Source organism: Plutella xylostella, chromosome 27 (genome assembly GCF_932276165.1).
Source record: "Plutella xylostella chromosome 27, ilPluXylo3.1, whole genome shotgun sequence".
Lineage (NCBI taxonomy): Eukaryota > Metazoa > Arthropoda > Insecta > Lepidoptera > Plutellidae > Plutella > Plutella xylostella.
The window spans coordinates 6662016-6687031 of record NC_064007.1 but is presented as its reverse complement, the minus strand read 5'-3'; the positions used below and the strand labels follow the sequence as shown (position 1 = coordinate 6687031).

The 25016-nt window shown below is 41.2% G+C and overlaps 1 protein-coding gene and 1 long non-coding RNA gene across 2 annotated transcripts in view; both read right to left on the bottom strand.

Moving 5' to 3' along the window:
• LOC105392566 (trypsin, alkaline B) overlaps positions 1-25016 on the bottom strand; it is a 32796-nt gene that overhangs the window by 2175 nt on the left and 5605 nt on the right. The window lies entirely within an intron of this gene.
• LOC125490764 lies at positions 366-685 on the bottom strand. Its single transcript, XR_007267898.1, has 2 exons — positions 621-685; positions 366-473 (listed from the first exon to the last, which is right to left on the bottom strand). It is a non-coding gene; the product is annotated as an uncharacterized LOC125490764 (long non-coding RNA).

The following is a 25016-nucleotide window of genomic DNA, read 5'->3' as shown; positions in this document are numbered from 1 at the left end:
AGATAAATCAAAATATAGGGTCGAAAGTAAATTAAAGAGGATATAATATATCAAACGACATTTGTTGTATAAAAAAATTGTCCACGGCAAACAGAAACAAAATTAGTTCTGATTATGTTCTGATATAAGACATTTAATCTAGATTTTACAATGATATAGGTATGTAATATCTGTGGGTCGTGGGAATAACGAGATAGAAAACTATTGTACTTAATTATTATTTATTTATTTATGAACACTTTATTTTTTTCATTTTCTTAAGTAACAAGAAACAAGAGCATAAAATTCAAAGAAATTCAGACAATGTACAAAGGCTAATTTCCAAAAATCCATTTCTTCCAGCCAACCCTTGATACTCGTAGTGGAAGAAGAAGATGTCATTAATCATCATTATTTCGTCTAAAATCGCTGCAGGTGCGAGAAATTCTTCTTGGTATACTGCCTAAGGTATAGGTACGCAGCTTCACTCACACCTGTAATCAAAGAAAAATAAAGATTATATACTTTCATCACGACCCATCCCGTCCCCACTGCTGGGGTACGGGTCTCTCGGGAAAATATTAATAAAATTACATGTAAGTATATGGGTAAAATTATTCGTCATATTTGGCAACACTAACCTGTAGCCGCTGCAACTCGTCCTTCCAATTTTTCTAACGGAATTAAAGGCGCCTGAATACGTTATTCTTCCTGCATAAAAGCCAATATATCTAGTATTACTTTTCTTGCATCACTTTTCAGCGCTTTTGGCATTATTACACCCAGAAAATCACAAAACAAATTAAATAACGTAGCGTCAGCCTCTTCGCAGAAATTGACAACTCAAATAACGCACAGAGTATGAAAGGACGTTTGACAATGACGTCTCGTTAGTACACATTTTGACCACCGGAACAGATAAGATTGTGGCACTATACTAGCGCGCTTCTGAGCGCTAACTTGACACCGCGCTATGACGCCAAGATGTGTTGTACTACTATGGTAAACAGAGCGCCAGCGCTAGCGTCGCGTTGCGTATGACGCGCGCTAGTAACGCGTCCTGGTTTGACAAAAAGAAAGGTAACTTCATAATTTTAATTTTTAGGACCTATGTAGGTACCTCCTTATTTAACCAGAGTTTTGGGCCTTACCATCGAAACAGAAATACATGGTAAAAGTTGGCTGTCAAATAAATTATAAATGATTATTTTTTAATTTTAAACTTATAAAAATGTACAATGTAGTGTTTTGTAATATTTGTACAACGAAAAAAAATAAAACATGTTTTTTATTATTATTCCGTGGAAGTTTAAAACCCTGAAAACTGACGTATTTACTTAATGAGCCGTTTTCCTTGACAGCTGTCAGTTGAGCTTTTGGGTATGCCGATAGATGGCGTGAAAACGCAGTGTACCAACTGTCAAAAATTACATAGAGAGCAAAGAGTACTAAACTCAGAATAAGAACTGACTAGTTGTGATTAAATGTCGGGTGGTAGCGCGAGCCATCCTTCCGAGGCTCAGACTGCATGTGGCTTGGGATAGTGCTAAGTATTCTGTGAATAGTTCTACCCGCGCCGTTTGAACGGGTGCTGCGTGCGAGAACTGATTTTCTATTTTTATTCATTGTATGATCCTAAATAAGATCCCAAAGAAATACTTACAAGACAAGATGAGAATGTGTGCCGTCGCAACTTGTAAAAATAAAGGACATCATAAATTTCCAAATGATGAAAGCCAGGCGCAACAATGGATTAAGGCGACTCGGATAAATGTGCGAAAAATTGATTGGAAACTGCGAAAAGAATCATGGTTGTGTTCGGATCATTTCATACCAAATGATTTTCATTCACGTAAGTAAGTTAAATCATTCGCGGTAATGTAAATTAACCATTGTTACATAACATGATATATTATCATCATAGAGAAAATAATACTACAATACTACCTACCTACGTCACTTTCACATTTCGTTAGCGTCACAGAATAACATGTGATCTGAGTGTGTTCTGAGGGTTTGACAGTTGGAACAACCCTAGACAATGCCATCTATTTCTCCAAAAAGGAACTTTTTTTTTTTTTTAACAAACGCCTCATTAGTTATACTTAATCAAATCATAGAGAACCGGATTGCTGGCATTCTTGATTCCAACCAACCGCCCGAACAAGCTGGATTCCGCCCAGGTTTCTCCACCTCAGATCACCTCCACACCCTCAACCAGATCATCGAAAAGTCTACCGAATATAATAAGCTATTTGGCTTTTGTAGACTATGCCAAGGCATTTGACAGTCTTTCACATCCCGCAATATTTCAAGCCCTCATAGACCAAAATGTCCAGGAAACATACATAGACCTAATAAAAATAATCTACGAAAACAGTGCAGCCAATATTAAATTGCAATCAGCAGGACCCTTGTTCAATATAGAGAAAGGCGTAAAACAGGGCGACCCGCTATCTCCAAAACTATTTACTTGCACTCTCGAAGAAGTTTTCAGAAAGCTTGCGGTCCCATGGGAAGACAAAGGTATTGACGTCGGCGGCAGAAGATTAACCAACCCTCGCTTCGCCGACGACATTGTACTCTTTGCCCCGTCGGCATCAACACTCGAACACATGCTGCAAGATCTCAGCACGGCAAGCCTTCAAGTCGGATTGTCGATGAACCGGTCCAAAACCAAGATCATGTCCAATAGTGCGAAACGCAGGGTCACGGTTGACGGTCAGGATATACAATATGTCAACGAGTACATTTACTTAGGCCAGCTAGTCTCATTCGAAAACAGGCAAGATAAAGAAATCGATAGACGTATCGAAAACGCCTGGAAGAGCTACTGGTCTATGAAGCAGCTGATGAAGGGCAACCTTCCACTGTCACTCAAGCGCAAACTCGTTGACATGTGTATCTTGCCCGTCCTAACCTACGGCGCACAGACATGGTCACTGACCGAACATCAAAGACCAGACTGAAGGTTTGCCAAAGAGCGATGGAGCGTAGTCTTCTCGGTGTATAATTGACGGACCGTGTCAGGAACACCATACTACGCTCCCAAACTCGCATAGTCGATGTTGGTGTCGAGACCGCAAAGCTCAAGTGGAACTGGGCCGGCCACGTCTGCTGCATGCACCCGGACCGGTGGGCCAAGATAGCGACCGAGTGGGTGCCGGGCGACGGGCGCCGGCGGAGAGGCAGGCCGAGACGGAGATGGCGGGACTACCTGGACAAATTCGATAAAAACTGGGCTGAGGGTGCACAGGATCGAAAGGTGTGGAAGATGAAAGGGGAGGCCTTTGCCCAGCAGTGGGAAAATAAGTAGGCTATTATTATTTTATAATCAAATCATTAGTAAGTAAAGTCACATAATTTTGAAATGATCTGATAACTTACATCAGAACTCCCAACAAATAACTTTCATTATGGATATTGAATACCTTCATCATTTGAATTTCTAGAACATTTGAGAAGTATTTCTCGGACATACTGAGACGCACTGACCCTACCCGTACAACTGTGTACCTACGGTCACAGTCACATCAACAACACTTCCCTGTTTGGTGTCTGTAGGTATTATGAAAATTTAAACTTTTCATTGCTCGCGTTGACAGCTTCCATAAATATGTCGGTGGTTCTGGTAAAGCAGCAGTACCGTATAAAATGATCGAAAATACGCCATGTAAGGGTATCTCCTGACGGTGGTGGGTTGTCCCCCGACGATCCTGTTGGCGGGGGGTGCGGGGAGCGCGGGGGGCTCCCTCACAGTCACCTTGTCCTCACAGCTCCCTGAAAACATAATTATATACTATACAAGAATGTAAATCACACACACAGCAACTTAGTAGTAAAGTATTTATTACTTTTTAAAAGATTTAACATGAATTTAACACGTAATGGCACTCGCGACGATTTTAAATATTAAACGTTGTCTTGCGTCTTTCCCTTGTCGAACAACAAGATGGCAGCCGTGGCGTCCTGCGCGGCGGAAGCGAGCGGGTCCTTGACCTCTAATACGCATGCGCGAACTCGCCCATTTCAGACCAGTAGCGCCACCTAGTGTCGCCCGATGCACCTTCATCAATCAAGCGCGAGATTTGCTTACAGTCGGCCATTCTGAAGTCACTGTACGCCCCGTACAGTTTCTTCATTTGGGTTCTTCATAACCTGCAAGAGTCACATGGTTGGACCGCCTCTTAAAGCCTGCAACACTATTAGCATAAATTTGGTTGGACCGCCTCTTAAGGCCTGCAACACCAATAGTATAAGTTTGGTTGGACCGCCCTCTTAAGGCCTTCAACACTAATAGTATAATTTTGGTTGGACCGCCTCTTAAGGCCTTCAACACTAATATTATAATTTTGGTTGGACCGCCTCTTAAGGCCTGCAACACTAACAGTATAAATTTGGTTGGACCGCCCTCTTAAGGCCTGCAACACTAATAGAATAAATTTGGTTGGACCGCCCTCTTAAGGCCTTCAACACTAATTTTATAATTTTGGTTGGACCGCCTCTTAAGGCCTGCAACACTTTATGGGAACCACGAAGTTAGTTTTTTTTTTATTATTTTGGCTTAATTAAATAGAAAAGATCGATCAAATATTAAGAAAAACATGTATTTGGAACATGTTCTTACAAATTAATATATTGGTTTACATATACCATCACAATCATCAGTCTCTGGTAAGTAATAATTATTATTTTTTACCAAATAATACATAACAAGTTTTTTTTTTTTTTGTATTTTAACCATAGTCACAGGTTACAATTGCCTTTCAATTCGTTATAAATCATCAATCATAACAATTAGCTCGACTGTAAAATAAGGCATCTCTTAAAACATAAAGTAAATTAACATAAAATAATAAACTTAACGAAATACATATCTTCTAAGTATATAAGTACTCAAAATAAGGTAATCAGAATCAGTCACATTAGAGTTAGTAATATTTATAAAATTCAGTTCTTAATCCGAATCAGAATCAACAGTGTTATGAAAAAGTTTGAGTTTATCTCGGGCTAAAACATTTTCATATTTCCGACCACAATTACTTTTTCCTTTTATAACATAACGGTCATGTGGGAGAGCCTTAACTACGACATATGGTCCATCATAACGTGGCACTAACTTGCCACTTCTTAAACCTTTCTTAAAAAGTTTTCGCTGGACTAACACTAACTGTCCCACCTTAAAAGGAGCTTCGGTGCGTCTTTTTTTATCGAACATAAGTTTCGATCTCTTAGCTGCAGCTCTTGTTCTCAATGCAGCTGATTCACGCATACTGTCGAAAGTACCTGATCTCGTAGGAGCAACCAAATCGCCGGATAATCGGGGCCGGAATCCATATACTAATTCTAACGGACTGGATCCCGTGGTACTGTTAGTATTGGATTTCAGACCTAGTTGAACCTTAGGTAAATATATTTCCCAGTTGTTTTGATCATCACCAACATAGGAGACAAGAGCATCAAGTATTGTTCGATTATACCTTTCAATCTGACCGTTTGCCCTAGGACTTGCTACGGCATTCATTACGTGTTTAATTTGTCGGTCAGCACAGTATTTTTCATGACAGTCAAACGCTTTGCCTCGGTCACTGATAATTCTGCTAGGTAGTCCAAAGACCTTCATGAATTGGTCCAGCGCCTTAAGCGAGTTTGTACAGCTAGTATCTCGTACAGCCTCAATCCAAATAAATTTTGTGAAGGCGTCTATGATAGCAAATATATACATTTTACCTGAAGGGCTTTTGCAGAACGGACCGAGATGGTCAATATGAACAGTGTGAAATGGTACCATTACTTTTTCTATCGGATGTAATAGCCCAACTAATCTACCTGTAGGTTTCTTAGCATACTGACATGAAATACAGGCACGAACATACTTTTGAATAAAACGCCGCATGTTTGCAAACCAGTATTTTGTTCTCACAGCCTCATATGTTTTATTGAAGTTCACATGTCCATTATTATCGTGAAAAGACTGTACTAGTGACCAACGTGATTGCTTAGGCACTACAACTTTATTGTCGCCATTAACTTTCCTTAATAGTACCGAGTTTTCGATAGTGTAATCTACGGCTAACCCTTTTAAATTTCCACTATCTATCTGGTCGTTTAACTCGTAACAATAGAGCATATAGACTCGTCATCCTGCTGCAAACTCTCTATTAAGTCTACTTCAACACGACGCATAACTGTGCCAACAGGATTGCGACTTAATGCATCTACGTGAGCCATTGATTTTCCAGCACGATACTCTACATCAAAATCATATCCTTGTACCTCAAGCCACCAACGGGCTATACGTGGCGACAAATCACGTTTTGTCCATGTCCAGCGCAAAGCGTTACAGTCGGTTACAATTACAAATTTCAAACCGGAAACGTAAACCTTAAATTTCAGTAGGCTCATAACGACAGCTAAGGTCTCCAGTTCATAGCTGTGGTACTTTTGTTCAGCTGAAGTAGTCTGCCTGCTGGCATAGGCAACCGGTTTCCATGTACCGTCAGGTTGCTTTTGTAGCAGTATACCAGCAAGCCCTACTTTAGAGGCATCAGTATGAATCTGAGTTTCGTAATCACTATTGAACAATGCTAAGACAGGTCTATTGACTAGTATGGTCTTTATTTGTTCGAAAGCCTCAGTCTGCTCGGTACCCCAAACCCAAGGTTCATTTTTCTTGGTTAAGGTTGTTATAGGTCTGGCGAGCGAAGCAAAGTTAGGTACATACTTTCTGAAGTAGTTCGCAAGCCCCATGAACTGTCGAACCTGATGTACAGACTCGGGAACTGGAAAATCCCGGACCGCCGACAGTTTATGTTGCGATGGCCTGACCTCACCGTTACACACTTCATGTCCTAAATAATCAATTTTTGATACTAAAAATGAACATTCATCAAGTCGTAATGTCATGTTAGCCTCTCTTATCTTGCTCAAAATCGCCTTTAACCTGTCAAGCGCGTCTTCATTATTCTCAGCATAAATCAAGACATCATCCAAGTAGGCAGTAGCAAATTTAAATCGAAGTGAGCCTAAAACATCATCCATCGCCCGTTGGAACACAGAAGGCGCATTGACTAATCCCATGCTCATTCTAGTATATTGGAAGTGTCCGTCCGGCGTAATGAAAGCTGTATATTGTTTACTCTCATCATCGATCTGAATACAGTGATAGGCAGATAAAATATCTAGGCAAGTGAAGACCCGCTGCTTGCTTAACCGGTCTAACTGATCCTGAATCAATGGTAAAGGATACCTCTCTTTTTTCGTAATTTTATTCAGTGCACGATAATCAACGACAAGTCGGGTATCACCAGTTTTTTTCGGAACTAAAATCACTGGACTGGCGTAAGGAGAGTTAGATTCCTCGACTATACCCTTGTTTGATAAGTCCGTAACGATATCGCGGGTTTTTTCACGATCTTTTATTGACATCCGGTAAGGACGATAATAAATAGGTTTTTTATCTGTCAATTCAATGTGCATTTTTACTGAACATTTACCTATTTTGTTTTCGTCACCAGAGAAACAATCCGAGTAGTCGTGTAAAATTGTCTCAAGTTCACTTACGACACATGGCTCTAAATTTTCACCAATACTATACTGTTTAGCACCATCCGTAATAGTAGCTCGCGCTACGCACTGTCCTTCCGGTAAAACAACTTCACCATTACTAATATTGGTTATCGTCAAAACAGTTTTCCCGTCAATTACCTCAGCCTCACGTTGTGGAATATAACATTCAGATTTCGGAGTATTGTATTCTGTGCGATGCACTAGCATAGGACCCGATATTAATTCACTGCAAGATACAACTATTTTATTTACACCCGGCTGTAAGGTAATCCGCTCATTCGAAAAAATATTAACACGGTCAGAATCTTCGCAAACTGCGGGTAATTCGCTCAATAAATAGGCGTTATACATTTTTAAAGTTGTAGGAGTTTTTATGACATACACGTCCGGATAATCCGTAAAAGGCTGGCCTATAATAATACCTACATCTTGAACGCCGTCTGGTACAACGTACGCCTTTAGGTATTTACAAGTGGCCTCGTCAGCTGTGATGTCCACTAGCGTTTCAGCAAGGGGTGCTATCTGTGACCCTCCAAAACCCTTAATAACGCTTGTGCTAGTCATTTTATGAGTGTCCAAGTTAAGCTGTTTAGCTGCGGACTCAGTAATTGTGATACAAGAACTACCGAAATCGATAAATGCGTCCATATTTCACTCATTTACCTTAACATTCATATAATATTTAGCTCCACAATCACCTGCGTTCTGAATTAATCGGACAGTTTGTGTATTCGACTGCGTACTGCTTGCATGACGACTTTTAAACTTTAGGCATGTCTCCTTCAAATGACCCGTTTTGCCACAATAGGTACATTTTCGTAATTTTAGATAACAGCTGTTTACATCATGCCCCTTTTTATTACAAAATTCACAAATCACAGGAGAATTTTCACTTTTATCACGTATTTTATACGTACAACGCCCGGCAGTATGGCCCCGTTTTTTACAAATGTGACACTTTAGTTTACTGCTATCATATTTTTTAGCAAAATTTAACCCCGCCGCCGCATCACTGCGACGATGTGGGCCCACCGTAGACGTTGAGACATTACATTGTAGCGACGATAAATAGTTTAGTAACGTAATTGGGATCGCGGCAACCCGCAGATATTGCACCTATTTCGACCAGTTCACTACCGATTGTGCCTATTATAGCCTCTGTAATTAGTGACGGTGAAATACCACACGCGTTGCCTAACGCCAATTTATCATAATAAAACTGCAAATAATCAGTTTCAGGGCGCCTTATTACGTTAACCAAATCACGCAGCATGTTGAGGTTACTCTTACGGGACGGAAACCCTATAAGTAACTTGGCCTTGAACTCGGGCCATGTTAAGTCTATCTCTTGTAATTGGTCATACCAGCGTCTAGTATATCCTCGCAATTTAGATGAACAGTTATACACTAATGTCCTATCATCCCAACAATACATTTTAGCGAGACCTTCAACCTTACGTATCCACATTTCCATAGTAATTAGAGACAATTTCGGATCGTAGTCCGGTATAGGGTCACTGCGACCAACATAGCGTAAATTAGAATGTTCTACATACTTCGTAGTGCAGTCGGAGACATCAGCTGCAGCAGCCGCCGGCAACGACATACCCAAGCAGGTCACGGCGGCGCATGCGCGGGAAGTCGTTGATGATGGCGGGAGATGGGGCGCTGGCGGCGCGCCCGCGGGTCCGGGCCCGGCGCCGGCACACGCGGCGCACGAGCAGGCGCTCTGCGGTGGTGGCGCGGCCCTCAAGCCGGGCGGCGGTATCGACTGCAACGGGCCTGCGTGGCCCTGTGGTGGTGGCGCCGCCTGTGTGACCGACGACGGCGTGTGCTCGACACATGGCGATACCGCTGCACCGGCCGCCAGTGGCGACGGCAGCGGCGGCGACTGCAGCGGCGTCGGCGGCGGGTCGTGACGCCCGAAGCTCAACGACCGCCCGCGCCCTGTGCCCAACACGCCGGTCGACTCCTCTGCAGGCGTAGTAGCGTCAGTAATTGCAACCGGTAATGGCGGCGTCATGGCGCCATCGCTATTTTCTGGATATGGGCGTACTTCCACTGGATGCACCACGTTAGCACTTGATCTTAACAAAGTTTCGAGAGAAGCGATGCGTTTTTCCAACTTCCGTGCTTCTGCATCGGCTATTAGTTTTTTACGCAACTTGCGTTCTTTTTTATCGGATCTAGATCCCATTTTTACCACGCATTCACTGATACTTTTTAACACATCACATCACATGGGTTATCCCACTTCTGAGTTATACAAGAATGTAAATCACACACACAGCAACTTAGTAGTAAAGTTATTTATTACTTTTTAAAAGATTTAACATGAATTTAACACGTAATGGCACTCGCGACGATTTTAAATATTAAACGTTGTCTTGCGTCTTTCCCGTGTCGAACAACAAGATGTAGCGATGCGCGATTATAAATGATACTACATTAATTATTCGATTATTACAATCATTCGATTATTCGATTATCATTTTAGAGTATTACTAATCATTTACCACTACTTTTGTATCGCTACTTATTCGTCGCTACTTTTTCATTTACTATTTATTCATCGCTACTTTTGCATTTACTAATCATTTACCACTACTTTTGTATCGCTACTTATTCGTCGCTACTTTTTCATTTACTACTTATTCATCGCTACTTTTGCATTTACTAATCATTTACCACTACTTTTGTATCGCTACTTATTCGTCGCTACGTCGTATAAACCCTGCTTATTTTGACATTTTGTAAATAGTCCGATTAAAAAAACTAAATCAATTGAAACTACCTATTAATTTTATTTTATTATATTATAAGTAGGTACTTACATAGGTATATTATATTTATAAAGACAAAAACTAGGTAATTAATATATAACACTGCTAAAAACATCCCTTAGGTACCTAGGTACTTTCACAGATTTATAATGGTTTAAAAACCAAACTAGTTGTTATTCGATATTCCCACCCCTAGTAGTGTCCGTTAGACACCCCGTCTTAGCGGCGCCCTGGTAGATGGCGCCATAGCTGACCGTCGCCGGCGCGTCTGTGTTCAACTCGCCGCGCCCGCGCCCCTTTCATACGTCTTACTCATCATTACATTGTTGCAAATAATCGAATCGGTCATCCACCGCTACTTTTGCATTTACGAATACAAGTAGCGGTCAAGTTAGAATCGATAATCGAAGTAGTGGTGCTTATTCGATTATTGCAATAAGTATATCGCTACTTTGATATTCGATTATGGAGAGTAGCGGTAGTGGTGTATTCGATTATTGATATAAGTGATAATCGCGCATCGCTAACAAGATGGCAGCCGTGGCGTCCTGCGCAGCGGAAGCGAGCGGGTCCTTGACCTCTAGTACGCATGCGCGAACTCGCCCATTTCAGACCAGTAGCGCCACCTAGTGTCGCCCGATGCACCTTCATCAATCAAGCGCGAGATTTGCTTACAATACCTACCTACACGTAGTCCATATTTTTTATGAGAAATTCCTGATCGCATAAAATGTATGGATCGCATAAGGATAAAATTGTTATTCTTAAGGCAGGTACCTAAGGTAGATAATACATACGTATAATGTTGAAAAAAAAAATCTCACTCTTTTACTGGGGATTGACTACAAAGAAATAGAAATTCTTCTACTTTTTAAATAGACATTGATTAAGTAACATTCTTTTGCCATAGAAAATTGAAGGAGCTTCGTATAAAGTACCACATATACACATAGATATTATGTAGATATCTACCCAATTGTACTCTACCATACTTAACTACCGTAAATAATAAAGCTTACCATAGTAAAATAGCACAGTCATAATTAGTAACTTCATACTGAAAACCATCACTTTCCTGTTTATTACCCGTCAAAAAGTAAGTAAAAATTGCGATGGCCAAGCCATGGCCATCGCAATTTTATTTATTGTAGCTTTTTTACTTGTCTAAGGCGAAGCAATGAGGACGGACATATAAAAGTACAAGGTGTTGCAATAGTGGTAAATAATTATAGTAAAGGTGAAAATCTACAACTCTTTGTGTCTTGTCTATCCTTTTTAACACACTGCATTGCATGTCATACGCTACGTAAGTTCCTATGTATTGTACATACTGACCTGACATAGATACAGCGTCGAATGCGCCAGTAAAGTGACACTCCATCTTGTTCTTATATTGTTAATCTAAGGTATGTATTTTATATTATAATATAGTTAAGTACCTAGTTACTGAACAATGTTTTTTTTACAACACCGCCGTGTAATTTTTTTTAAGGTAAACGTAGCTATAAATTTTACGCTAGGTACCTTTAGTTTTGCAAGAGAACTCTAGGGCACAACAAATGTGTAAAACGTTTCGTATATTTCTACATACGTCTTGTTAATAAACTTTATACGTACCTACATAGTTTTAATGTACCAAATGGGGCCAAGGAAAGATATAAAAAATCATAAGTTGTTAAAAATACATTTAATTTCAATAAAAGACAAAATTTCGAAGTCATCAACATCATTAAGTTAAACTACCTAACAAAAGTTAAACGGAATCAGTCTGAGTCACCCCTCTTCAGGTAACTACATAATCTACATATACCACTCCGGCAACATCCTATATGTATAATAGGAAAAAAACCATATAAACGGAAATGAAAAACTTTCGTAAGTACCTACAATGCCACTTTTTTAAATATAAATTTATAAAAATTATGTTAAATTACAAAACTTTCAATTATTTAATAAAACTGTTTTCAAGAGGATGGACACAAATCTATGGAAGCTGGGACCAGCACCAATAGAAATGTATATGTCGCAGGCATCTGGTTTAATCCCCTGTTTGATTGAACCACTAGCCCGTTCATTGGATGGCGCTGTTCAGTTGTATGACTAGGCCGAACGTTGATTGTACAAGCGTCACAAAACGTCCAACTAGTTAGCTGACTTAAAATCAGTCAGGTGGTGAATAAAACAAATATGGCGTCTAACCGCTAACAGCTGACACAAAAAGCACATATATTGTTAGTTTTTTTGCAAATAAATTAGCTTTAAAGTGCGTTATTTGTGTTAAAATAGTGTGACAACATGGATTTACCTATTATTACGCCGCGGGCGGATAGTTTCAAAGAAAAAAAGTGGCGAAACTGGATAATTATGAACAACAATATGAAGGTACGTTTATTGTTATTGTTTAGTTAATTTGTGAGATAAGAGCTTTGTAACATAGTCTTTTTGTTGACTCTTGTCTGGTGATGTTCACCCTAACCAGACATTACAAAGTTGCTATACTATATCCCATTCAACGACTTCGCTGAATGACGTTCAGTCAAGACGTCGAACGTTACAATCAACGACTTGACGAGTTGTCCTTTAGTCATACAACTGAATACCGCCATCCAATGAACGGGCTAGTGGTTCAATCAAACAGGAGATTAAACCAGTTGCCTGCGACATATATACGTCGTTGAAAAGGTTTTTTTTTTGCAGAATATGAATAAAGAGAAGGGACTCCTGATTTACTGTCCAATTAGAATAATCATACCTTGAAAGTGTTTATATTTTATTTCTGTAATTTTCATGTTTTTGTTATTTTTTGACATTCATTTTTTTAATTTTTATTACCAATGATCATCATTCATTTTAATATTATTATATTTTATTATATCAGTAAACAAAACCTGTTGAAAGTAATATCTCCCATTTTAAAAATACGTGTTCACGTGTATTACGCCCTAACTGTCATCAGGAGAGAGAGTGCAATGTCTATGAAAAATACTTGCTTCCGACGAATTTATTTCAAAATGGACAACTTATAAATACGGATTAGACGTCATAATATTTTTTTGCTAACTTGAAAAGAGCTATCCAACGATGTGTAACTCATCTTTATTGGACGTAGGTCCCAAAACGCCCATCCTCTTTTTAACACTAAAACTATCATCTTACTTAAAAAAAATAATCAGATTTCGGAAAACAATATCCAAATTGACGTTGCGAAGGCGAGTAGCATCAGACTGGTGACGTCAGCTGCCACGGCGGTGTTGTGACTGTTCTTGTGCACAGCCACAACCTGGTTTTGACTTACCTGGAAAGTTTAAAATTATAATGTAAATCGAGGGTATCATCTTCCTACTGTACTTACCTACCTAATTTCATCAAATTTGCTCACCATACTGAGGTCTTGTTTGTCTTAAAGAAATGTTAAGAGAAGAAACTATTTAAGGGGGGGCCTTCTCAGCCGTGGGGTGCAAGGGAGCAGTACAGCAAGGCACCGGCCCAAGGTTCTATTATATATTGTAAGGACAGAAGTGAAATTGCAATTAAAAAAAAAAGAATTATTTATTAACCTAAAAACTAATCACATGTATTTACAAAAATTATAACCAAACTTAACAAACTAACAGAGGAACAGAATTATTACCAATTATACAAATCAACAATAGAAATCAAAGAAAGACACAAATACCGAACAGCAGATTACACCACGAGCAGAGCTTCCGCACGCCACCGAGTCCAGCCGAGAAAAGAGGCCTGCGCCACCGTTCGCTGCGCTTTTATAGGGAACGCCCGGCCCTTGCTCCTACGTAGGGTAGTAGGATCCAACACGGCCATCCTGATCATGCGTCGTCCTCGACAGCATCTGATATGTCCGGCAAGTGCTGCGCGGGTGCCTCGCGGGTCTCGCTGGCAGGACGGGAAGGACCAGCGACTGGCTCTGGGTCCTGGTGAGCGGGGGTGGTGGTGTCCTCGGACAGGTCGCCTTCTGCGAAACGAACAAAACATTATAACCAGTGCTAGCATAGCACACTGGCGTCTGGCCTACTCTTCACAGCCATTCGTTTCATCATACAAGGCCCTTTTCAGTCATCAAACACACGTACCAACTAGCTACATAAGTTTATGCAGTACTAGGACTGTATCTTAGTACTTCATAAAGTTCCATTCATCACACATTAACATTACAACTCATGTCATCATCAGCCGTACATCGCACAATACACACACATGGATCCATGTTCATACGCTGTCATATGGGGCATTTTATAGCCAAAAGGATCGTCTCGCAGTCCGTCCTCCATATGACCCATCATGTAGGGCAATTACCAAATCGCCAAAAGGATCGTCTCGCAGTCCGTCCTCTACATGTACTTGTACCCGTGAGAGACTTGTCAGGTACCTCGCAGTTTACCTGACGTAGGCGTCTCGCAGTCCGCCTACCGCCTCATCACATGGAGATCTACACGGCTCTCTATAGCAATGCAGACCCCTTAAAGTGCACAAACATATGTACTCACGCTCAAAGAATGCAGCGCAAGTCTCAGGGCACCACTCCCCTTTCCATGGCACCATATATTGAGCAGCAGCTTGCGTCATCTTCCCATAGGAACTTGCCAACAACCGCAGCTCATACCGCCCACTTGGCAGAGCGCGTGTGACTCTGTACGGGCCGCGCATGCCGTGATCCATCTTCCCAGTAGCCTGCGAAAACTTAATAACAAAGACCAAATCGTTCACATTAAACACCCTTGGAGGGCATCTGTTACGGTTCACATACTGGTCCTGTCGAGATTGGTTTTGTCTCAACAGATCACTCGCTCGGGCTCGGCGTAACTCCCTTTGAGCTTCCCGATTTGGTTGTTCGCCTTCGAATGAAATGTCACGGACTAGTGACCTGATGACAGGGGTCGCTGCGTCTGCACCCACCAATAGGTTTAGTGGCGAGGCCTGGGTCGTCTTCTGCTTGGTCACGTTTATGGTCAGCTGCAGCCTCCACAGCGTCTCAGACCAGGCCGCCCCTTTGTGGTTGGTCTCGATGCGGAGTAGGTTGAGAACTGTGCGGGCATACCTCTCAACTTGCCCATTTGATTGGTGCATCTCTGCCGTTATCAGGTGTATCTCTGACCCTATCTCTTTTACAAAGTCTAGAAACCTAGCAGACTGATACATTCTACCTCTATCTGTTACAATGAGTTTTGGTGCACCAAACAATGAAACTGCATTTGTAAACACACGTAAAAGTTCCTCAACATCCTGCCTATAAATTGGGTAAAGCAACGTGTACTTAGTAAATGCATCCACAATAAGTAGTACGAACTTAAAACCATTCGATTCGGGAAGGGGACCCAGTACATCTGAATGCAGCACTGAAAAGGGCTGATCAGGTTTTTCCCATGAAGTTATATTTTGCTGTTGAGACCTAGGTACACGTTTCTTCGAAATACAAATCAAACAGTGCTCAATGTATTTTTTAACAAACTGTCTTAGGCCTGGGAACCAAAAGTGTCTTAATACTAAATCCAGGGTTTTGTCGTAGCCAATGTGATTGTGCTCATCGTGAAACACGCGAAGTAAGCTAAGTCTATGACCGCGAGGAATATAACAAAGGAGTCGCGACTGTTCGCCTACTGGCGAGTACTTGTAATACAGAAGATCATTTTTCTCAACATAGCGATTGGGGTCCAGGCCACCCTCTCTAAGTTTCTCGAGGAGGTCTCGCGTTTCATTATCTGCAGCTTGTGCTATTTGGGCCCAATTGCGATGTTGAGTCACATTCAGTACTTCGCGAACGGGGTTCCTACTCAGGTAATCGGCATGTGACATCATCGTTCCCTTTCGGTATTCCATATCAAAAGTAAAGTCCTGGAGATAGATCCACCAGCGGGCCACTCTCGGAAGCAGGTCCTTTTTACGTTCGGTTGATTTGAGAGCATTGCAGTCTGTAATAAGTTTAAATTGAAGCCCAATCAAATAGTGTCGAAAGTTCTGCAATGCTTTCACAACAGCCAACGTCTCTAATTCATATGAGTGATACCTACTCTCTGCGCCTTGAGTGGTCCGGCTGAAGTAGGCTACAACTCTTTTGTTACCGTCCGGGTGGGTTTGCAAGAGAACCGCGCCGTACCCAACGCTACTCGCATCAGTATGCACCTCCGTAGGTAATTTTGGATCAAAGATAGCTAAGACAGGCTCGTTAGTTAAAATTGTAATAATTTCCTGTCGCACTTTCTCCTGTTCGGTACCCCACTTAAACTGTGCGCCCTTTTTGGTTAGTTGGGAGATGGGAAACGTTTTAGTCGCATATCCCTCGATATACTTCCGGAAATAACCAGCTAGCCCTAAAAACTGCCTGACCTGTTTTACGTTCTCCGGAGCGGGTGAATTTACCAGTGCTTGAATCTTATGAGGACTCGGCCTAACCTGACCTTGACTTATTATTCGCCCAAGATATTCGACTTCAGTGGTTAGAAAGACACATTTTCGTAAATTTATCGAAAACCCTGCCTCGGTTAAGGTGGCGAGTACTTTCCTCAGCAACTCTATCCCCTCGTCTATTGTGGTACTCATCAGCAGCACGTCATCGATGTAAACCAGGACTTGTCCCGCGTCTATAAATTTGCGCAATGTTTTATTAATAATCCTTTGGTACACGATTGGCGAATTTGAGAGTCCATAGGGCATTTTTAAATATTCGTAGTGCCCCTCGGGTGTGACGAATGCTGTCCGATGTATTGATTCATCACTGATCCTTTTTTGGTGAAAACCCGAAGCCATATCAAGTGAGGAGTATGGCGTTATATTTTTATCACCTAGGCGGTCGATGTGATCGTCGATCAACGGTAACGGATATCGCTCTTTGACAGTCACCCTATTTAAAGCGCGGAAGTCGACGCAGAGACGGTCCGACCCGTCCTTCTTCTTCACTAGGATTATAGGACTAGAGTATTCTGACTGCGATTCCCTGATAATATTCTTTTGTAGAAGGTCATTGATGATTTCGCGAACTTTGAGTTTTTCAGCGATCGATAATTTGTAAGGCCGATAGGTGACGGGTACATCACTAGTTACATTGATATGCATTTCGCCCGTGGTCACAGTAGTGGTTGCTGTGCCTGTTATAAAGAAATCCGCAAAATCATCAATTACCCTCATGAGAGAATCACGCTCGGTACCTTTTAGCGGGGTAGTTATAAGTGCTTCCGTTTCTTTTGTCACGGTGAAAACGTGGGCATTTTTATCACTGACAGGCGTACGAGTTAGATATTGGCAGTCTTTAGTTCTAACGTAGGTAATACCATCCCTATTTAAAATGTCGGTTCCGATGATTAAGGGTGTTTTCATAAACGTGGCTGGCACCACTATAAAATCAGCTTCTATCGCAATGTTGGCGAATTGGACCGTAAGAGTTGTGCATGACGTGGCTACAATTTCATGGTTACTAATGCCCCTTAACACGCACCTAGTAGGCTTTAATGTAGGGTTCAGATGTTTTATTACGTCAGATGATACGAGAGAAACATTAAGTGCCCCACTGTCTATTAATACGTCGACCGGTACGCCTTGAATTACAGCGGTAGTTATGTCGTTTGTTTTTCCGTGGAATCCTGACAAAAATTTACATTTCGATTGTTATGCTGACCTTGAGGGCCAGTCGATCTTTCTTTCGCAAAACAAACACTCTCCGTGTGCCCTATCTTTTTACAAAACGTGCAGGTCGGAGCACCAGGCCGTGCTTTGAAGGTCGATTCTGACGGCTTAAACCTCTTGGGACAGTTATGAGAGAGGTGGCCATGCCCCTTGCAGTTAAAACAGATTTTACGTTGGCTCTGATCCGCATGTTCTGTACCACGTTTTCGTGATGGATGGTCCGTCTTTGTTTTAATGAAAATAGCCTTGTTTTGCTCTGGTTTTACATAAATAGACAGAAAAGACACAAGTTTTTCCGAAGAAAGTTCGGCGTTCGCTGCCGCTGCTCGCACCTGTGCATCTTCTATTCCACGGATAACAATCTGTGTTACTAACTCGTCGGGAAGTCCTTTAATTATATGTAGGCGTAACAAAGTACGACGCGCGTATTCCGCGTATGAACTAAACTTACTAGAAGTCGTGCACATTGTCTCGAATAGTATCGTCGCGTAGTCAAGTTTGCGAGAACAAAGCGGCTTAAATTCCCGCTTGAAGCTGCTCCACGATCTATCGGTCGATACCCATTCGTTTAGCCAAGTTCTAGCGTCACCTTTTAAACACCCTGCTACACGTGATAAGCATTCTTTGTCATCCCAGCGATTAGCTAGTTGCGCGCGGTCCACTTCATCACACCAAGAGTCCACGTCATGAATTGACGGGTCAAAGTTTGACACATAGTAATGTGAACGTCCCGGGTTTACAAATTGAAACGCGTCAACAATCGCTTGAGTAACCGACGAGGCCGATGGGTCTGGTTGTGAGATGGGGGTAGAAGTGAATTTACTTTCTATCATTTCGAGCCGAGACAAAATCGTATCGAGTGTTCGCGATTCTACGGGAACAGGATTAGGTGTCGCACTAACGTATGACGCAGGTGGCGACGTCACAGGAGATCGAACCCTGGGGGGTGTACGTTCATAACGATGACGTGATCTACGTGAATGTTTTCGCGACCGATCGCGCCTTCGTTCTCGTCGATGCGACCTGCTGCGCGATCTACTCCGCGAACTATGCGTGTTAGGCATGATTGTTTTGTACAGAAAAAATAGTGAAAAACACACAAGTGGGCAATGATAAAGTTCCTCTGTTTTTGAATCAAAAATTGCTCAAGAAACGCAAATGTGGGTGTTGGATTGGAATCCCACTTCTGATGTAAGGACAGAAGTGAAATTGCAATTAAAAAAAAAGAATTATTTATTAACCTAAAAACTAATCACATGTATTTACAAAAATTATAACCAAACTTAACAAACTAACAGAGGAACAGAATTATTACCAATTATACAAATCAACAATAGAAATCAAAGAAAGACACAAATACCGAACAGCAGATTACACCACGAGCAGAGCTTCCGCACGCCACCGAGTCCAGCCGAGAAAAGAGGCCTGCGCCACCGTTCGCTGCGCTTTTATAGGGAACGCCCGGCCCTTGCTCCTACGTAGGGTAGTAGGATCCAACAATATATTATTTTATATTTCATTATACTACTTACAGTGTTGTTGATCCAGTCGGTGTAGCTAGAGACGCGCATGAACACATGAGGGTAGAAGGAATCGTCGCATCTCATCGCAAATGAGGTCACCCCCACCACCACCCCGTTGTACACCAGGGACCACCGGAGTCACCCCTGCAAGCACCGGCTCCTAGGGAAAAACTCTTATTGTTGTTCACGCGTGTAAACGCGCCATAAGTGCAAACTGTTAATCTGTGAAACTAGTGTAATCTGTGTCCATAAAAAACTATATCTTTTCTTCTCTATGCTTAATACTATTGTTCGATTGTTAATGATTGTTTGCAACTAAAATGTAAAACGATACTAAAATGTGTAAAGTTAATTAAACTACGCTATTATACAAGAAGAACCCAAGACTTCTCATTTACTTATGTTTTATAATAAACATAATTTGGCGACCGTAAGACGAGAACTTCTGCAATGACCGATTAACAACGCGGCGCATTCGCAGCCAAGCTCAAGATCCCGCCATTTTGCCCAACTCGAAGGAAGCCAAACAAATTGTTCCCGCTATAAATGATCATGATCAAGACCCAGCCTGCTATCACGACGACCGACGAACGAGCAATCATCAGGGTATCGTCCAGATTTCACGTCAGGGTATCTACAAGATTATTGAGGACGTCGATCCGACACATCAAAACTGCAGCGTCACCTGTGCAGCAGCCGTCTGAGACTCCGGAATATTCTACGCGGCAGACCTCCACACCATCTTCGAGTTCTACAAACGGCAGCGGCAGTGGCTATCTCCACCAGATCGGCTTGGCCTATTAGTTAAGTGTCCAAATCTCTAATTTCAAGCATTCTATCTATCTTCAAGTTAACAAATGCTTCTTTCTAGTTCCTAACAACTTTCTCTGCTATTTTCTACTACTGCAAACAATGTCATCTTCCTAATAAGATGATAATGTAGTCTATTTTTTATAAAACTAGCTAGAGACTTGTAAGTATTCTGCTATTACTTTCAAGTAGGATTCCTACTTCAGATGCTTACCTATTTTTCTTAAGTCTCACTAGTTTTCATTTCAGTCTAGTTCTCATAGAGCTAGCTGGAGACTTTGTAAGTGTGGCTGCTATTTCCAAGTAAGTAGGTACCAATTCCTATTTCAGCGACTTACCTAGTGTTTTAAAGTCTCCCTAGTTTTCAATATTCAGTCTAGTTCTTACAGAGCTAGCTGGAGACTTTGTAAGTTTTCTGCTATTAATTTCAAGTATTCATACTTCAGAAAACTTACCTATTGTTTTAAAGTCTCTCTAGTTTGCTATACCTAAATTCTTTTAGAATTATCTAGAGGCTGTAAGTTTCTGCTATTTTCAAGAAAGTAGGTAACTATTCCTACTTCAGAAACTTACCTAGTTTTTATAAGTCTCACTAGTTTTCAATTTTCCCCCAAGTTTTTTTGCATTCTTTGTTTGCAACAAGTGATCAGCATTGCTCTGCCGACCAATTTCAGCTGGGCCGCTATCCTGCGAGGTTCGTGCACGTCACAACGAGTGTCCTCCGCCCAGAGTCAGCCTACGTTGAGCAGTGCCCCAGATCCTGTGGTCAAGTCTTCGCGGTCAGCGGTAACAAGTCACCGAGGAGGAGCGTGAGACACCACCTATCTATTTTTGTACATTCAGTTGCACTGCACTGCTATTTTAAATCTATTGCTATCGTAACAAACAAGCATGACAGAGCTAAAGGCACTTTTTGCCAAGCGTAGCTCCGTAAAGGGCCGCTTAACAAAGTTTCATAACTATCTTGACACTATACTATCAAAAACTGAACCAAGTGCAGAGCAGCTTAATGAGCTTGCGCTAAGATTGGCAAAGATTGAGTCATTGGCCAAAACATTTGATGATTTACAATGTCAGATCGAGATTTTAAACTCTGATGCATTAGATTCAGAGCTTGATGAGCGGGAACTTATTGAGCAAGATTTCTATAAATTTATATCCAAAGCCCAGCTTATCCTAAGCAATGAGAAGCCTAAATCTAATGCATCCAATAGCATGCCTTCTGGAGGTCCATCGTTTAAACTTCCACAAATTCAAATATCAAAGTTTGATGGCTCACTTCACCACTGGCTCGAGTTTAGGGACATGTTTGTATCACTGATACATGAGAATCCGAGTATACAGCCCGTTCATAAGTTCCACTACCTTAATTCCTACCTAGAAGGAGAGGCTGCCCGTGTCACATCAAACTTAGAGATGTCAGTGTCTAACTATGACAAAGCATGGTCTTTACTATGTGATCGGTTTAACAACAAGAGGCAATTGATAAGTTACCATTTAAATTCACTCTTCAACACTGAAAAATTAAACCGTGAGTCAGACAGATCACTGCGTACGCTGATTGACAATGTTAACAAGAACCTGCGTGCACTTGCCAGCCTCGGTGAACCGACAGACAGTTGGGACACTTTGATTATCCATATGATAACATCAAAACTGGATTCTCCAACCAATCTAAAATGGGAAGAGCATCGTAACACTTTAAGTGACTCTCCCACACTTGCAATTTTTAACAAGTTCCTGAAGGATAGAGCCGATGTACTAGAATCATGTAGCAACAACAAGTTTGACCAATCTAAGCCACAAACGCCTCACAAATCACAAGCGAAAACTTATACTTGCACGGCACAACTCTCACACAACACTAACCCGACATTTGCATGTGTGTTTTGCAAGGCAACTCATAGAATTTATGATTGCCCTAATTTTTTAGCGTTGCCTGTTGAACAACGAATTGCTGAAGCTGCTAAATTGGGATTATGTTTTAATTGCCTCCGCTTGGGTCACCATAGCTCCCGCTGCCCCATGGGTCCATGCCGGGAATGCAGAAAACGCCACAACAGCCTGCTGCATAAGGTTTTACCTTCTCCACAGCCAGCAACGAGCGCCTCTTCTGTTGCACAAGCGGACACGGCGGTCAACATCAGCGTCCAGCCGACTAATCTAGTTTTTCTGTCAACAGCACTGCTACGGGTCATAAATCCAAAAACTAATAAAGAATGCGTTGTGAGAGCACTATTGGACTCAGGTAGCCAGTCTAGTTTTATAACCGAGTCCCTAAAACAAACACTAGGTTTGGATGCCTTACCTACAAACATTAAGGTAATCGGCATAGGCAATACCAACAGCAGTTCCGTTAGTGAACGCAGTATTGTCCAATTTCAGTCAACAAATTCGGATTTTAAGGTCACCCTATCATGTTCTGTCCTAAGGGAAATAACAGGTGACCTTCCCAAGGTCCATGTGGATTTAAAAGAATTTAAATTTCCACCTAAAATAATGTTAGCTGACCCAAGTTTTAACACCCCAGCGCCAATAGATGTTCTCATCGGTGCCGATATATTTTGGGATGTTGTCGGCGACAAACAGCAATCATTAGGAAAAGGCAAGCCATACTTGCGCAGTTCACAATTAGGTTGGATCGTGTCCGGCCCTATGTGTATTGATAATTGTGAACCTATCTATAATTCGCGAAGTAACTTTTCCCTCTCTCTCCATAACATGCAGGAGGATGTCACTCTGAACAACCAGTTTGCCCGCTGCTGGGGGCCCGAAGTGCTTCCCCAGTCTAAGCCTTTACTGAGTGACAGCGAGATAGCTTGTGAGAAATATTTACTTACAAACACTACTCGCCTAGATAATGGTCAGTTTAGTGATAAACTGCCTGATTCACCCGAGTGTCTTGGTGAATCCTATATTAATGCTAAAAAGCGATTACTCGCTCTAGATAATCTTTTCAGGAAGCAGCTTGAACTTAAGACAGCCTATTCTACATTTATTCAGGAACATTGTTCTGAATCAGCTGTTCTTAACCCTGAACCTGTCAACTATTTTGGGTGTGATGACACCGAAGCTGAGCTCCTAAACATATTAGAGTGTCTTACAGATACTTTGAGTTCAGCATGCTTACATTTAAGAAATTTCAGGCCTAACTTGCCATCGTTTTTCAAAAATTCTAATCATAATTTAAATGTAAACGAGACTTTCAGTGATTCCACCAATACTTTGGGTTTAGGTTGAGATGCAACCACTGACAAGCTAAGGTATTTCTATTTAATTTCAAATAAAGTCAGCCCAGTGAAATCACTAAAAAGATAATACTTTCTATATTTCTATATTTTCTAATGTACTTATATTTTTTATAACTTCTAGTGCAGTCCAATTCAAAATGCTATCAACTACCTATAGTTACATAAGCTTTATTGGGACGTAACTGTACCTAATTATTAATGATATTATTATTAAAACACTGGGAATTTTTATAAGCTTATTTAGCCCATATTCTAAACATTTTATGTTCCCAGGCGAGCCTTTTGTGACGACCCAACATGCATAGAGCTTCACTGTTTATGTGAACTCCCATCTAAAATAAATATGCATATGGCTGGTCCTTTCTCCATTCTAAGTAGGTTTTAATAATTCAAATTTCAAAGACCAATTGTTTATGCTTAACTTAAACTAAACTATTTTGTATGTCAAAGATACAAATGTGTACATCTCGAGGCAGTGATTGAGCTGTCAAATTATTGGTTCTACAAGGTAAATTTTAAATTTTTTAAGCATTATCTAAGCATCTAATGTTGCGGCAATTGATTCCATCAACTTCAATTTTATACTATCTATCTATCTCACGCTCCTTATTTCGTTGACTTGTGAGACGCTGGAATTTAATCCGCAAAGTACCACTTTAAAAGGGTCATGGGCTACACAAACCTCACGTTTGAGGATACTTATTTTTTCACTAATATTTTTATTAGTCGCCGTCTATGTCCCCTATCGTCCTATCGTTTTGTCCTTAAGACCATAAGTTTCTTTCTCTTGGACATTTTCTAATTGGCCGGCCGTTAATGTCGCTGCCGTCTCCGAAGAAAGAAGAATCAAGAATGCCTCCGTGCTACGCAGCAAGCGAGCACCTCCGATAGCAATGCCTGGAGCCGACGCAAAGTCACGAATGGCCGACGTGCAATCGATGTGCATAGTGATTGAAGATCCCTTCAACCGGGGGGACTATGTTCACGCGTGTAAACGCGCCATAAGTGCAAACTGTTAATCTGTGAAACTAGTGTAATCTGTGTCCATAAAAAACTATATCTTTTCTTCTCTATGCTTAATACTATTGTTCGATTGTTAATGATTGTTTGCAACTAAAATGTAAAACGATACTAAAATGTGTAAAGTTAATTAAACTACGCTATTATACAAGAAGAACCCAAGACTTCTCATTTACTTATGTTTTATAATAAACAATTGTTAGCCGAGCTAGATATGATATATATATATATATATATATATATATATATATATATACAGTCATACTTTCTCACAAACACTCATGAATCCTATGACTTCGAAGCGGGTCGGTTTTTCATCAAACGCACTCGATAATACTCGTCAATCATCTGCATAAGTCGGTTCAGCCTGTCGACGAGTCGGATATACGAGCTTACCTCCAACACCAAGCAGCCCCGCGCAGAGCATGGAGTCGGGGAGTTCTGGG